Source organism: Uranotaenia lowii, chromosome 1, assembly GCF_029784155.1.
Source record: "Uranotaenia lowii strain MFRU-FL chromosome 1, ASM2978415v1, whole genome shotgun sequence".
Lineage (NCBI taxonomy): Eukaryota > Metazoa > Arthropoda > Insecta > Diptera > Culicidae > Uranotaenia > Uranotaenia lowii.
In genome coordinates, this window is record NC_073691.1 from 174,145,774 (window position 1) to 174,162,890 (window position 17,117).

At 35.4% G+C, this 17,117-nt stretch overlaps 1 protein-coding gene and 1 long non-coding RNA gene across 5 annotated transcripts in view; one reads left to right on the plus strand and one right to left on the minus strand.

Moving 5' to 3' along the window:
• LOC129757671 (ABC transporter G family member 23) overlaps nucleotides 1-17,117 on the plus strand; it is a 208,239-nt gene that overhangs the window by 145,264 nt on the left and 45,858 nt on the right. The window lies entirely within an intron of this gene.
• LOC129758065 (uncharacterized) lies at nucleotides 10,884-11,717 on the minus strand. The gene is made up of 3 exons (XR_008739886.1): nucleotides 11,202-11,717; nucleotides 11,031-11,142; nucleotides 10,884-10,969 (listed from the first exon to the last, which is right to left on the minus strand). It is a non-coding gene; the product is annotated as an uncharacterized LOC129758065 (long non-coding RNA).

The following is a 17,117-nucleotide window of genomic DNA, read 5'->3' on the forward strand; positions in this document are numbered from 1 at the left end:
CAATATTACCTCGGATTACGGTAACCAAAATTATAGAAATTTGAAAAATTACCATATAAAATATTGCAGTAAACTGAACAAAAAATTAACAACTTTTTTGGTGCCTATGTTTCAATAACTGATTTTGGAAGATCTTGGCGTGCCGAATTGAAATTATTCGCTAGATTTTGTTGATCACATTTAATTTTGAAAGTATGGCCTATTGAAATTCTAAAATTGATCAGTTTCGAGTAATATTGATCTTCGACAACTGTTGAACTAATAAATCTACATGAAACATGAAAAAAATTATGAATCAATTTTCACCCTTCATTCAATGAAGAATTCAGATCTTGTCTAGTTTTAAAGCTTCAAAAATACAACGCTTTTTAATTTTATTTTAAGACCCTTTGTTTTACATTCGGGTCTGAAACAACGCTTAAAAAAGGAAATTGCACAATTTTTAGATATTTAAAAAGATAAGATTACATCTTTTTGACAAGAACAAAACTTGGCTTACATTTTTTTCAGAAGTAAAACTTATTCGTGGTCTAGACTAGAAGCTAATAGGAAAAAAAAACTTATTACATATTGGAAATCAGCGCCCCCTCATAATTCAAAATTAGCTATTCAATTCTTTGCACCTCGAAAAAAAATTGAATTAAGTTGCTTTATGCTATCAATGTGTGGAATCATGTGATTTATAATTTTCTTCAATTTAGGAAAATTTCAACGATACTCCATTTCATTTCTAAACTTAAGGTTGTATCGTAGATATTTTTTCATTTGTCAATTCAATTTGAGTACAGACTGGGTTTAAAGTAAAGTTGCTAGAATTTTTCCAGTACGTATCATGGCCGGCCAAATCCGGAAGTTTTTATATAAAAACTTGGCAAAATCCGGGCATTGGATTTCAATATTTTCAACCCGAAATCCGGATATTATCCGGGAAAATTAGGTTAAAACTCAGGAATTATCCATAAAAAATCCAGAAAAAAAACTTGCTTAATTTTTTCATAAAAACTTTTCAGCAGATTTTGCGCAAAAAATTTTGATTGGAAATCATTAATTTTTTTTGTTTGATTTGACAAACAAAAATCCGGGCATAATGCAGGCTTTTCCAATAAAAAAAATCAGGCAACCGGGCCGGACAGGACTTTTCCCAAGTTTTATATGAGATATCCGGACAAGTCCGGATGAAACCGGGCAATCTGGCAAGGCATTTCTGAAACATAACAGTCATGTCAGGTGTCTCGCAGAATATTTAAAGCAAAGTGTCTTCTTACATTTTAAGAAAAAAAAATCTGTTCATAATCCCATTTTTTATCATTAAGTTGATATATGAGTTGAAGTTAGACATAAAACAAGCAAAGCAAACTGAATATAGAAGAGTGAAAAGTTCTAAATTTTTTTAAAAATATGCCTGTCGGGCCATGATTGCTGAACCATAAGCTTTGGGCCAAATTTTTCTACAATTATTTGTCCAACTTGCGGAAGATTTTTTGAAAAAAAAAACATGAGAAAAGCGGAAAATTTTGAATGAAAATTTTCGCTTAGCGAGTAGCAATTTGGGTTTGCCTTACCCCCGAAAAACGTCTGATTGCCAAACTTGTATGATTAAAAAGCGTATGATACATTAGACCGCTGAAAGCGTTTTTGGAAATTTCAAATTCTTAAATTTTTACAACTCTCATAACTTTGTTTGGTTGTTTTTGCTGCCAGAAATAGTAATAACATTTGTGGAACCTATTTCAATTAAATTTGTAAGGGAAATCAAATTTGTTCACTCGAAAATCGCTAGGGATATACGAAAAGTTCCAAAAAAAAATAGGTTTGGTTAAACATATTCCTTGGTTTTTGCAAAACAATTCATGTCACCAAAGCACAAACCTAACTTGTACCCCAGAAAAGATATTCGATGTTGTACAATTTTTTTTCAAATTTTTTTTTTTAATTTTTGTGTTTTTGACTGCTTATTGAAAAGCTGTGTAACCGATGAATGAGAAAAAAAATTCTCAAAAAAACTGCTTTCCACAGCCAGGGACTTTATTAATTTATATAACCTTTGCAAAATCATTTCATCAAATTATTAAAAGCTCTAGCAAGCAGAGTCTCCCATTTTCAAATACTTGTCAATGAATTCAGATTTTTTGTTTTGAAATGATTATAATTTTTTTCACGAAATGCTTAGCTGCTTGTCATGTTAGCAAAAATTGAAGTTTAAGAATAGTCAAATCCAAAAATCGAAGACCAGCTATATTTCAAGCTTATTTGAACTTCCTGGATGATTTAATGTGCAATAATTTTTTCTTCCATACAAATTTCCATACAAAGTTGAAACTCGTTGCTCTAACTCAGAAATCAACCAAATCATATCAAATTTTACACTGATGCTTTGTGACTCAAAAGGCAGCGGTCTAATATTTCAGTCTGTGAGTCTGTCTCCCTAAAGATTCAGGAACTACAAATCCAGTTTGCGTGAAACTTGGCAGGTTGCGGTATTAAAGGCCTGGGAAGGTTCCTATAATGATTTGAGACCTCCCCCCCCCCTCACAGGAAGCAGAGAGAGGGGGTCTCCCAAACAATAGACATTGATCGTGCCAATGGTACCAAATTTGACATGGGAGAGTATTTGGGTACGAGAAATATGTTTACAATCATTTGAGATCCCTTCCTTTTTTCAGTAGAGAAATAGAAAGGAGAGAAGGGGGCTCTCTTACAAATCTTAACATAACTCAAAAACAACTTTTGAACAACTTGAAAACTTATCAAACCAATGGAACCAAATTTGAAATGTGACGTTATTTAGATACTAACAATGCCCACTTTGAAAGAGAACCAACAATCCCCACTTTAAAAGAGAGAAAGGGTGGAGAATCCATATCAATAAAACATACATTTTGGCAAAAAATGAACTTATGCAACTTCTGAAAACACTGTAAAAATTCCAGATCTTTAATAAGAAATTTAAAGAACAGGTTCACTAAAAACAAAGATGAAATCACCTTTGAATTGCAGTTCGTAACTTCAGCTTCAGTTCTCATTTTCAAATGATGAAAATTATGCTTATAAAAAAAAATCAAAATTTCAATTTTTTTCAATAATGAATAATTTTCAGAAGGTGTAGCAAAACACACCGGGTCAGCTAGTAGTTTATATTCATCCTCAATGTGCGTTTCACCAAGTTTCTCGAAAGTTTCAACGATAATTGTTCCAAATGTCGATCTAGGGAAAAGTTTGCGCTATCTGATAAAGCCATTTATCAATTTCAGTGGAAAATAACTGCATGAAATAATTCCGAATAAGAGCAATTTCACAACTATAGAACGTTTCAAAAGGATAAAACCGTATTTTTCAAGTAGTTTTTGAAAATTTACAATAAAATCTTCAGCATAACGTTGTACAATGAGATGAGGTTCAGCAATTTTATGTACTTAACTACATGAACAATATGGTCGTAAACAATTTTTTCACATTTTAATGTATGTATTTCCTCAAATCATGCAACTCAGTTGAGTAGTTTTTACCGATATTTTTTTTTGAGTAAATTCAACATAATTTTTAAAGATATTTATTTAGCATTCATTGACTCTTGACTGACGTCTGACGTCAATTGAATCATGATTTTTACCATAATCGCACTCAATATATAGGAAGCGAATAGTAGAAAAAAATATCAATCAATAATAACTAAACACCACCTTGGTAGGTTATGATGATTTTGAAAAATTAGCAAAATCACCACTAACTAGGTGGGCCCCATTTTCTAGTTGTTTGAGTGCGCATGTGTGCGTGTGTGCGAAGGTCTTTAACGGTCGTGTGATTCTGCTGCCGGAAAGACGACCGCAGCCGCTGACGAAACGACCGCAAAAAATGGGTCTCGTTCGAGGGTTTCAAAAATTTTAACCGGTGCGCGGCATTGCTCGACGAGCTCTCATATCCGGTGCGCTTCGTAAAATTAAGTTGATTGCGTTTTCCTTAAAATGAGGGCTAGTAAATTTATTTGCAGCCGCGTTTTTGCGGCTTCGTTGAAAATTTCAACCATAAAGATGTGTTGTAGAAATTCCGTTGCCGTAAAGTTTTGAAATTGGAACTCGTTCATATCGTTTGTCCATGAACAGAATTTCAAAATACATTTGCATGGAACCCTAACATAACATTCAAAGATTGAACTTTGCGATTTGTGTCCAATCATTAAGGTCACTCGTCACTCAGTTTTGCTTAGCACGAATCGATGGTGGAAAACGGCTAGATTCATGATGCTGCTGTTGCTGCCTAACCGGTCATGTTAATAACCACAACAAGAAAATTAAAATATCATTTGTTCAGTTGATAATAGTAATTACGTGGGAGTCAGAATAACAAATGAATCTTGACAGCGACGCAGAGGGAAAAAGCATATGCGTGAAGATCTTACTTTAAGATTGATGATGCTATATAAGGTAAATGAATAAATTTAAACTTTAAGTGTAATTTGAATTATTCAACCAAATATTCAAACTATGCACTCATGATTTTTATTCATTATTCTATATCTGAATTCTGTATCTGAATTCTGAATCTGAGTTCTGAATCTGAATTCTGAATCTGAATTCTGAATCTGAATTCTGAATCTGAATTCTGAATCTGAATTCTGAATCTGAATTCTGAATCTGAATTCTGAATCTGAATTCTGAATTCTGAATCTGAATTCTGAATCTGAATTCTGAATCTGAATTCTGAATCTGAATTCTGAATCTGAATTCTGAATCTGAATTCTGAATCTGAATTCTGAATCTGAATTCTGAATCTGAATTCTGAATCTGAATTCTGAATCTGAATTCTGAATTCTGAATCTGAATTCTGAATCTGAATTCTGAATCTGAATTCTGAATCTGAATTCTGAATCTGAATTCTGAATCTGAACTCTGAATCTGAATTCTGAATCTGAATTCTGAATCTGAATTCTGAATCTGAATTCTGAATCTGAATTCTGAATCTGAATCCTGAATCTGAATTCTGAATCTGAATTCTGAATCTGAATTCTGAATCTGAATTCTGAATCTGAATTCTGAATCTGAATTCTGAATCTGAATTCTGAATCTGAATTCTGAATCTGAATTCTGAATCTGAATTCTGAATCTGAATTCTGAATCTGAATTCTGAATCTGAATTCTGAATCTGAATTCTGAATCTGAATTCTGAATCTGAATTCTGAATCTGAATTCTGAATCTGAATTCTGAATCTGAATTCTGAATCTGAATTCTGAATCTGAATTCTGAATCTGAATTCTGAATCTGAATTCTGAATCTGAATTCTGAATCTGAATTCTGAATCTGAATTCTGAATCTGAATTCTGAATCTGAATTCTGAATCTGAATTCTGAATCTGAATTCTGAATCTGAATTCTGAATCTGAATTCTGAATCTGAATTCTGAATCTGAATTCTGAATCTGAATTCTGAATCTGAATTCTGAATCTGAATTCTGAATCTGAATTCTGAATCTGAATTCTGAATCTGAATTCTGAATCTGAATTCTGAATCTGAATTCTGAATCTGAATTCTGAATCTGAATTCTGAATCTGAATTCTGAATCTGAATTCTGAATCTGAATTCTGAATCTGAATTCTGAATCTGAATTCTGAATCTGAATTCTGAATCTGAATTCTGAATCTGAACTCTGAATCTGAACTCTGAATCTGAATTCTGAATCTGAATTCTGAATCTGAATTCTGAATCTGAATTCTGAATCTGAATTCTGAATCTGAATTCTGAATCTGAATTCTGAATCTGAATTCTGAATCTGAATTCTGAATCTGAATTCTGAATCTGAATTCTGAATCTGAATTCTGAATCTGAATTCTGAATCTGAATTCTGAATCTGAATTCTGAATCTGAATTCTGAATCTGAATTCTGAATCTGAATTCTGAATCTGAATTCTGAATCTGAATTCTGAATCTGAATTCTGAATCTGAATTCTGAATCTGAATTCTGAATCTGAATTCTGAATCTGAATTCTGAATCTGAATTCTGAATCTGAATTCTGAATCTGAATTCTGAATCTGAATTCTGAATCTGAATTCTGAATCTGAATTCTGAATCTGAATTCTGAATCTGAATTCTGAATCTGAATTCTGAATCTGAATTCTGAATCTGAATTCTGAATCTGAATTCTGAATCTGAATTCTGAATCTGAATTCTGAATCTGAATTCTGAATCTGAATTCTGAATCTGAATTCTGAATCTGAATTCTGAATCTGAATTCTGAATCTGAATTCTGAATCTGAATTCTGAATCTGAATTCTGAATCTGAATTCTGAATCTGAATTCTGAATCTGAATTCTGAATCTGAATTCTGAATCTGAACTCTGAATCTGAATTCTGAATCTGAATTCTGAATCTGAATTCTGAATCTGAATTCTGAATCTGAATTCTGAATCTGAATTCTGAATCTGAATTCTGAATCTGAATTCTGAATCTGAATTCTGAATCTGAATTCTGAATCTGAATTCTGAATCTGAATTCTGAATCTGAATTCTGAATCTGAATTCTGAATCTGAATTCTGAATCTGAATTCTGAATCTGAATTCTGAATCTGAATTCTGAATCTGAATTCTGAATCTGAATTCTGAATCTGAATTCTGAATCTGAATTCTGAATCTGAATTCTGAATCTGAATTCTGAATCTGAATTCTGAATCTGAATTCTGAATCTGAATTCTGAATCTGAATTCTGAATCTGAATTCTGAATCTGAATTCTGAATCTGAATTCTGAATCTGAATTCTGAATCTGAATTCTGAATCTGAATTCTGAATCTGAATTCTGAATTCTGAATCTGAATTCTGAATCTGAATTCTGAATCTGAATTCTGAATCTGAATTCTGAATCTGAATTCTGAATCTGAATTCTGAATCTGAATTCTGAATCTGAATTCTGAATCTGAATTCTGAATCTGAATTCTGAATCTGAATTCTGAATCTGAATTCTGAATCTGAATTCTGAATCTGAATTCTGAATCTGAATTCTGAATCTGAATTCTGAATCTGAATTCTGAATCTGAATTCTGAATCTGAATTCTGAATCTGAATTCTGAATCTGAATTCTGAATCTGAATTCTGAATCTGAATTCTGAATCTGAATTCTGAATCTGAATTCTGAATCTGAATTCTGAATCTGAATTCTGAATCTGAATTCTGAATCTGAATTCTGAATCTGAATTCTGAATCTGAATTCTGAATCTGAATTCTGAATTCTGAATCTGAATTCTGAATCTGAATTCTGAATCTGAATTCTGAATCTGAATTCTGAATCTGAATTCTGAATCTGAATTCTGAATCTGAATTCTGAATCTGAATTCTGAATCTGAATTCTGAATCTGAATTCTGAATCTGAATTCTGAATCTGAATTCTGAATCTGAATTCTGAATCTGAATTCTGAATCTGAATTCTGAATCTGAATTCTGAATCTGAATTCTGAATCTGAATTCTGAATCTGAATTTAGAATCTGAGGGATGTCAAACCAAACATCGTTAAGGCATTGGAAAGCTATTCGGAGTAAAATTTTCGCATTAAATATATGATGTACTAGCTGACCCGGTAAACTTCGTTTTACCAGCATCGTGCTCGCGAATAGATTCTTTTGGAAATCGTTACAAATAAAGTTGAATTTGTATTGGGACCACCTTTTATAAAAAGTGAGATACTTGAAACTATTATACAAAACATCTCTGACCCAAAAAACCCTCGGATACCAAATTTCACTTCATTCCGACCGTCCGTTTATACGTGATGGTGTTACAAAGAAAACGCTCCCATTTTTATATATAAGATGTGAAGAGATAATTTTGTATGGGGACCCCCCTTTCATAAAGAGTGAGATTCTTGAAACTATTATACAAACCATCTCTGACCCAAAAAACTCTCGGATACCAAATTTCACTTCATTCCGACTGACCATTCATACGTGATGTTGTTACAAAGAAAATGCCTCCATTTTTATATATAAGATTTGGACAAAATTTTATATCAAAATTTTACCATTAGTTTTTTAAAACCGATCGTTGCAAGTTTGTACTCAACTCTTATTAATTTATTTTTGAAAGAATTCCTCACGAAAGCGATTGACACTCGTTTTTTTGCAAATGTCGAAATGTTTCAGAGCCCGTTTTGGTGGTTCAGTGACGGAAAAAATATGTATACCCGCTGATGCCCAGCCTGGGTCGGTTATTGAGGTCTCGCAATGCGAACCAATCGAAACCAGATAAATAAACCCCCGGTGGTGCTCGGTAGTTTAAATTTCACAACAGACCTTCCAGATATATTTCACTTGCGGTTCGGGTACCAGTAACAACTTGCCCACAAGAACAAGATATGTGAATGTGCCAGTTGCTTGATCTCTTGCCACGATGCACGTTCACAGACCACAGAATCGGTCGTGCGATCGATGAGATTTCGTTGCAACATCCCACAGTGTACATGTACTGTAGATATCGTATGTTTGTTTGGTTATGGTAAATATGGCGTCTGCTGCAGCCGCAAAGATTGTGAAGGTACCTGAACTCGGGCCATGATCATTAATCATGGGGTTTAAGTCATTGCGAGATCGCAAAAGTCGAAGAACTTGTTCTTTATTTTCTCCAAACCCACCCAGTCATGTTTGTCGAGGGTGAACTTTCGATTATGTGTTGCGATTTCGACAATGTTGCACCCGATAGCCGAGATTTGTGTGTGTTCGCGTTCACGCGTGAGTATGCGTTCCGGCGTGTGCATTCACGCAAAACTAGCACTGGTTGATCTTGAAAGTCCACAACCGATAATGACGAGAGAGCGGATCGAGACGCTGAGTTGAGGCCGCTTTCGGTCAATGTTTTATTTTATTGCGTTTCTGCGGGCACATATGTTGTCAACGCATGGATTTCGCTAGCATTTGAAAAGATATGCAGACTTTGCGGGATTTGGCTTTGATCGTTTCTATTTTTCCGAGGTGCAAACTATTATGGTACATCCAAACGTAACTTCGGAGCTGAAATTCGACAGGGACGATGACATTTCCTCCTTCATTGAAGTTTCCGTAAATCTAATAGGGCGGCCACTTTAGGTTGGTACGGCGTCTCCTAAAGAAAACCGGTCATCCGAAACGCAAGAACGGGCCTCGTTAGTCACTTCACGGAAACTGGCCGGCCATCGTATAAATAAGACAATGTGATTAATTCGCCTGACCTCAGAACCAATCGTGTGGAAACTTTTAATGGAAGCCGTTCGTTCAACTTCTAGGTCGGCTTTTCGATTTCCAGCTAACTCAAACTCGAAACGAAAAACACTGCTCGCTCACCTTACGGAGTTTGTGGAAAGTTTCCAGGGAAGTTCTAGATAACTAGCCTGAAACGATCCGTGATCGAAATCAGATCCGGCGGCGCCAGGGAAAACCCCACTCGGTGGCGAAGTTCAGATCCGCGAGAGTAGAGACAATCGTTATTGACCTTTAACCGGGAAGCTAATCAGTGAGTACCTTGCAAAAGCTATAATTCATAGCACGCGCCCCATCAGTCATCGCAGAGACATCCGAGCTCAGTTCGACGACAGCCATCGCGATTCAACAAACAGACAACAGACTTTGAACTTTTGTTACATACCCGGTTACTTGCGAAGACGGCTAATCTCCCTAGCAGGATCTACTAGCTCACGTTGGGCTCATGCGTTTGTTTCTTGCACGCTTAATTTCCATGCAGTGGTTTTGGGTTTTACCCGCCTTGTGCGTGCCAATCAGATGGAAGTGAGTCGTTTAACCTCATCAGCTGTGCGAATTTGCCACTGTTTGAACAAACAGGAATACGAGTAATTCAGAAGCATTGCCTGAACGATTTGACAGGTATCACGGTAGATCCCAAGTTTTTGGTTTGCCTTACACAATAAGCCAACTCATCTTAGATCATTTCGTTGAAGATAATGGCTGCGAGCTCTGAACTACAAACACACAGCAAAAATTAATTACGGCTTAATTCCTGTAACAAAAAGGAGCATGACATTTACTATAGTTTCACAAGTTTGAGAATAATTTCATGGCTTCAATTACTAGACACGTAATTTTATTCGGCCGGTAAAACTTAAGAAACCGTTATGCTGCTTTTTGGAATGCGCATTTGCTGTGAAAATCAATTATTTTCATTCACTTAAAAAAAATTAAACGAAAATTTGTGTTTTGAAATAACTGGCTCGATTATTTAAAAAAAAAACATTTTCGAAGACACGTATTAGTCATTATTTTGTTATGTCCCTACTCATATCAGTTTCTTAAGCTACTCGTAACGAAAAATTGAACCAAAATTGGTTGGAATTTTGTCCGATCAACCCGTGAATCGGTTCGAAAACAGACCAAAAAAAACGAACCAAACGACCAATTCAGTGCCCTGGTGACAGAACTTTCCTGACGACGTTAAGTTTTTGCGAGTGAGTTGTCAAAGAAAATGGGTCGACTCCAATAAAAAATCAACTGTTTTCCAACCAAAATCTGACAGTTTTCCGACCAATATCTGGCAGTTTTTCAACCAAAATTGGACAAAAAATCCGAACACTTTGCCTTATTAATTTTCCATAAAAGAATTCGTACACCCAAAATAATCTGCACGTTGCTGCTACGTGAAAAACCACATAATTTTTATCCAATTGATTTTCACGTAATTTGTACGAATAAAATAAGTAAACGCTCCCCTAATTGGAATTTTGTTCTATGTACACCATGTGCAATTTACGTGAACTTTTCATGCGTTCAACGTGCTATGAAAACGAAAGCTTTGTGAAATGTGTTTAGTATCGAAATAATATTTGGATTCTTTCTATTATTTTTTTTTTGTTTCTGTTTCTGGTAATAAAAAAAAAGAAAACAAATTGAATTTCGTCAAAAAAATTATTTTTATTATCATTCGTCACACTGTCATGTCACTACACTTATAATTCACTATTTCATCACAATTGTGGAACTTCTTTTCATTGAGTTGGTTTGTTGAATCCTGTAAAAATGGAAAATATTTAACAATTAAAAATAGAATCATCAAATTGATAAAAAATTACCTTGTTAGGATCAGTAGAAACAAACTTCCATCTGGGGCCGATTTGGTGCTTAGGCTTGTTCTCACGACCCTTCCTCGTCTTCTCCACGGATTTCTTGAAGCTTTCTTCGAAACTGGAAAAAACCACAGTTTAAATTGAATCAAATTTCGACAGGAAACATGTCATACTTACCGCCTTGCTCCCGAGGTTTTGTATTTCTCGTGTTTGAGACCCGCAGGAAGTCCTTTGTGGTGTACTGCTCGTCTTCCGACGCTGAATGCTCTTGAGCTGCCGCATCCAGACAAAATCAAGTTAGCTAACTGACAACAATTCCCTTTTCCAATAGGAATATACTACCACATGCTTGAGAAAACAGCAAAAAAAAGTATTCAAAACCATCCACTTAGACTTTACGTGAAATTCATGTGACAGTTATATGGAAGTACAGTAGTTACTACAAAGCATACGTAGAAGCGATGTGATGCCACAAAAGCTTAGTTTACGTGAAAAATCCCGTATAAATAATTTCTAAATTATTTTGGGTGTAGGATTGTCTGGCTCATCAATCCACCGACGTAAGCGCAATTTTCTAACCAGAGATCCGATTATTTAAGGCGCGATCGGTCTCCGAGAGATGCCGGAGAGGGACACCCTGGATGAAACAACATTCCAGCTGGAATCGCCGGACTGGACCCTCCGGCGAAGATAGTTTTGGATGATTACCTGAAAAAAATATTTTGGATTTAGCACAGTTTAACATAATTTACATTAAACAAACTCACCTTGAAAAATACCTTGTGAAAATTTTTTGAGCAGAGGCAACTGAAAAATATGATTGCTTTGATCAATCCAGATTACCAAGTGTGTCAAAAATCGGTCTGAAGTTGGTTTCATTCAACCAGTGAAACCAGACGACGGTTTTTTTGTTTCTGTCATTTCGACACTGTTTTTCAGCAGCGCAAATCGTTCCGGGAAAAAGGACAAAATCGAAATAAGATTGAACGGATATTAACTGACCAGCTAGAGAGCTTTGGTAAATTTTCTAAAGGTATTCAAAGAGTTCACGCAGGGACTCCAAAAAGTTTCTAAATGGACTCAGAAGAATTGCTTAATGATTTCAAAAGTGTTTCTGAATGCACGCATAAGCGTTTCTTAATGTTCTCATCAAATCTTCAGAAAAGACTCAGACAAGTTCCTCATTTCATGATGGAAGCCAAAAAAAAAATCCCTTAAGGGGCTCGCTCGATTGAGGTAATGGGAGATTTGGAATAAGTTTCTGAAGAGACTTAAAACAGATTTTGTATGAGACTCAAACCTATTTCGCGCGATCCTCTCAGAAATCGACAGAACATGAAAAAATTGAGAATTGAGTCATCGAACGTAGAATAAAACGATAATTTTCAACGACACTTAAAACTCGACGAATATTTTCGTTGGGCTTGTCTGTGGTATTCTACATAGGCACATTCAATCGGAGCGGTTGGCGTCCGAAGCAAAACGCATCCGAAATGAAAAAATCGAGAGCTAGACTCCGATATTGTTCGTGTGTTTCCCTGCGAACGTGTCCTAGAGCAACTATACCGGATTATTGGTTGCACTCACCCGAGGCACGCACATGGCGTAACCCTCCAAAATCGTCAGAAAGATCTTAGCGATTCTATCGGCGAGTTGAGCTACCTCTCTGCTGACTAATGTATACTGGGAAAAACTTTCTGAAGGAACTGTAAGTTGCTGAAGAAACTCATAAAAAATGCTGAAGGGACTCGTAAAGATTTCCTGGAGGAGCAGAAAAAAATTCTTGTGAGATTCAGAATATTTCCTGAAGGGACAAAAAAGTGCCTGAAAGGACTCAAAAGAGTTTCAAAAAGTCCTAATTGAAGATTTTACGGGACACGAGCATGGACTCAAGAGAGTTCTTGAAAGTTGTCACAAGAGCTCATGAAGGAACTCAAATGAATCCCTGAAGGGACTTAAAAGAGGGACCAAGTGGCACTCGATGGTTTCTGAAAGATTCAAGTAAAATAATGAAGGGAATCAGCACGGATTCTGAAAAAAATAAAAAGGAATGCTGATTGGACACAGAATAGTCTTTCAAAGGATTCAAAATAGTCTTAAAAGGAAAAAAAAAGAGTTTTTGAAGAGACTTTAAAAAGATCTTAAAGTATCTTGAAAGAATTTCGGGAGGTACTTATCGAAGTTTCGTTACTCGCTAACTTTGAGATACTCACTACTGACTGACTACCTTTACTCTGATCTTTAGAGCCACATACATGCCAGTACCTACATGAAACTTCCAATTTGTTTCACTTCAACACAGTTTCTTTTCCATCGGAATCATTTTGTGTAGTGCCGTTAGATCACAAGAATTGAAATAAGTTGCCTTGTACTCGGATTGTTATTTGTCTTGCTAGCCTAAGCAACCAAAAGTCACATGTTTACTTGCATGAAGGGTTTAAAAGTTGCATATTGGCTGACAAAGAGAATCAACTGCTCAATTTCCATGAGTGAACTTTATGTACTCATTAATGAACTTAAAAGTTGCAAAAGTAATTTATATGCACGTTGTATGCGACTTATTTTGCAAAAGTGATTTATATATACTTTGTAAAGGACTTAAGTCACATAAAGGGCACAAAAGTGCTCAAAACGGGATTTATTAACCTTCCAAAGCCGTTCGCAAAGTTTCCGTACAAATCTATTTTTGATAAATTTGACCTGCAGTTTACGTACGTTCTCCTGGCCGCAAATATTGACCGATTTCGATGAATTTCAATTCATTGTATAGATAATTTATTCTAGTTTCTCAATATTGAAAAATAAAGTCGAAATATTTTACGAAATCACCAGTAGCTGATTCCGAATGAAAAAAGTCCCGAAAAAGAGCTCTTTTTAGAATGCCTATAACTTGAGACAGGTTCCAAATATTGCGCTGATTTGATAATATTTGGAATTGTCAAGAATAAATCTATCCATAGATGTATAAATCTTTGGTGGTCCAAAGGAAGTTTTGGCCGCTATCCCGGAACTTCCGGTAGAAAAAATTCTTACTTCAAAAAAGTCACCCAATTTTGGCTTTGCATTGCTGTATCTCGGTTACCAATGGATCGATTCTCTAAATTCAAATTTTAGTTTATTTTCGTTAACTTTATTATTATTTTCGTAGAACATTGTTGGTTCCTCAAAAATCTCAGTTGTTCAGTATATGGTAATGAAACTCACATCTTTTTTATCATTTTTCAAACTCCCCCTCGTGTCGGTGGGTTTACGCGATTTTGTTAGCGTGATTTCTCTAAAATTTGAACTCAAATTGGTCACTTTTTATATACCTAGAGATTCATTAGAATCTCCTCTTTCGATTGACATACATTTTGTGTGGTGTTTTGAAAATTTGTAGCAACGTTTTTCGAATTTACTGAAAGCTGCCAGATTTCAACCAGTTTGGTCCACGTTTTCAACAGGTTGGTGTACAAATCTCGCACCCCTCACGTAGCTGCGGAGAAACAAATCATGTAGCTCTCTTTTTGTCGCTCACCAAATCTACCACCCAACCCAGCAGCAGGAGGAACTGCCGTCTCGCCGCGTGGTTTGTTGATTGATTGTGCTGATGCTGATAACGAAATGAATGCTTTATTGTTGTAGGAATTGCTTGAATCTCTTTTGATTTAATATTTTAAATGGATGGGCAACATTTCTAAACGTCACGTCCATGATTTATGATTAAGATTACAGATTTCAGATTGCAGATTTCAGATTTCAGATACAGATATCAGATTTAAATTTCAAGATCCGATTTCAGATTCAGATTTCAGATTCAGATTGAGATCTCAGATTCAGATTTCGATTTCAGATTAAGATTCAATTTCAAATTTCAGATTCTAATTTCAGATTCCGATTCAAATTCCGATTTCTGATTAAAGTTTCTGATTAAAATTTCAGAATATTTGTTACTTGAATCATAGATTTTGTGTCTCCTGCAGTAGACACTGCTTGAAATAAAAGAAATGAATCATGATAACATTAAAAAAAATGTATCACTGAAGAATTCTAAAATTCAGGAAATTCAGAAAAGAATCATAGTAACATTCAAAACAAATGTATCACTGAAGAATTCTAATGATAAAATATCTAAAAAGATTCAAGAAGCTTATTTCAATTTGGAAAAATAATCTTTCTCTATTTTAAAATCATAACATTTACTACGCAAAGAGGCATCAGCATCAGCACAATCAATCAACAAACCACGCGGCGAGACGGCAGTTCCTCCTGCTGCTGGGTTGGGTGGTAGATTTGGTGAGCGACAAAAAGAGAGCTACAGGATTTGTTTCTCCCGCAGCTACGTGAGGGGTGCGAGATTTGTACACCAACCTGTTGAAAACGTGGACCAAACTGGTTGAAATCTGGCAGCTTTCAGTAAATTCGAAAAACGTTGCTACAAATTTTCAAAACACCACACAAAATGTATGTCAATCGAAAGAGGAGATTCTAATGAATCTCTAGGTATATAAAAAATGACCAATTTGAGTTCAAATTTTAGAGAAATCACGCTAACAAAATCGCGTAAACCCACCGACACGAGGGGGAGTTTGAAAAATGATAAAAAAGATGTGAGTTTCATTACCATATACTGAACAACTGAGATTTTTGAGGAACCAACAATGTTCTACGAAAATAATAATAAAGTTAACGAAAATAAACTAAAATTTGAATTTAGAGAATCGATCCATTGGTAACCGAGATACAGCAATGCAAAGCCAAAATTGGGTGACTTTTTTGAAGTAAGAATTTTTTCTACCGGAAGTTCCGGGATAGCGGCCAAAACTTCCTTTGGACCACCAAAGATTTATACATCTATGGATAGATTTATTCTTGACAATTCCAAATATTATCAAATCAGCGCAATATTTGGAACCTGTCTCAAGTTATAGGCATTCTAAAAAGAGCTCTTTTTCGGGACTTTTTTCATTCGGAATCAGCTACTGGTGATTTCGTAAAATATTTCGACTTTATTTTTCAATATTGAGAAACTAGAATAAATTATCTATACAATGAATTGAAATTCATCGAAATCGGTCAATATTTGCGGCCAGGGGAACATACGCAAACTCTCGGGTCATATAGACCCGAACAGCCTAATTACGGATTTTTTTGAGGGAGCACTTCCGGTGGTCACAGGAAGTTGCCTGGTACTACAGATTGTGTATTTCGTGATTCCCCAGGGAGGTTTTTAAAATCAATTTTTTGCGATTTTTTCTCGAAAAGTTATGATGATTTGAATGTGCGCTTCGGGTCATATTGACCCGAACGACTTTGGAAGGTTAAGTCACAAAAAGTGCATTAAGTGCTTCCAAAATCACATTACCACATCGAGTTTTAGTTTCAGCTAGAACAATATCTAGGCGTGGTCATGTGGTAGCGTGTTCGATTCTCACCACGAAGGTAGGGGTTCTATCCCCAAGCCGGGCAAGTATTTTTTAAATAAGTAATTTGGTACTTGAGTGACCATTGTGATGCGATATATGTAGGAAATGTAGAAAAGAAGCAATTGAGCCATTTTTCGAGCTTGGAATCCGGCGCGTGGCAACATGGCGGAACCATGTACTAAACATAGTACTTAATCAAGAGAAGGTGATATGAACCGATGCCAAGAGTGCAGTTAAGATAAAGAGAGAATTTTTCGCTCATTTTACGATTTTTTAGAAGCTGCATTAAAAGGCCGCTGGAAGCTGAATCAAAAAACTTCCTGATGAAGCTAAGAAGAGTTCCTCAAGTGAATCAGAAGAGTTTCTGAAGGAACTCAAATAAGTTTACGAAGGTAAAAAGAGTTCCTGAAGGGACTCATTAGAGTTCTTGAAGTGACTCATGAGAATTCCTCTAAGAATTCATTAGAGATTCTCAAACATTCAAAAGAGTTACTAAAGGAACTCAAAAAAGTTAAAGCCTCAGAAGTTACTTTCAGTACACTTGCTCATGTTGATAGAAAAACTTATGCAAACTCTCGACTGGACTCCTGAGACTTCCGGAAAACAGATTATATTTGAATTCTCAATGATTCTGGAATGATCTGTATCGTCTTGAAGCATCCCGGCTAACGGGAAACTTACGAATACC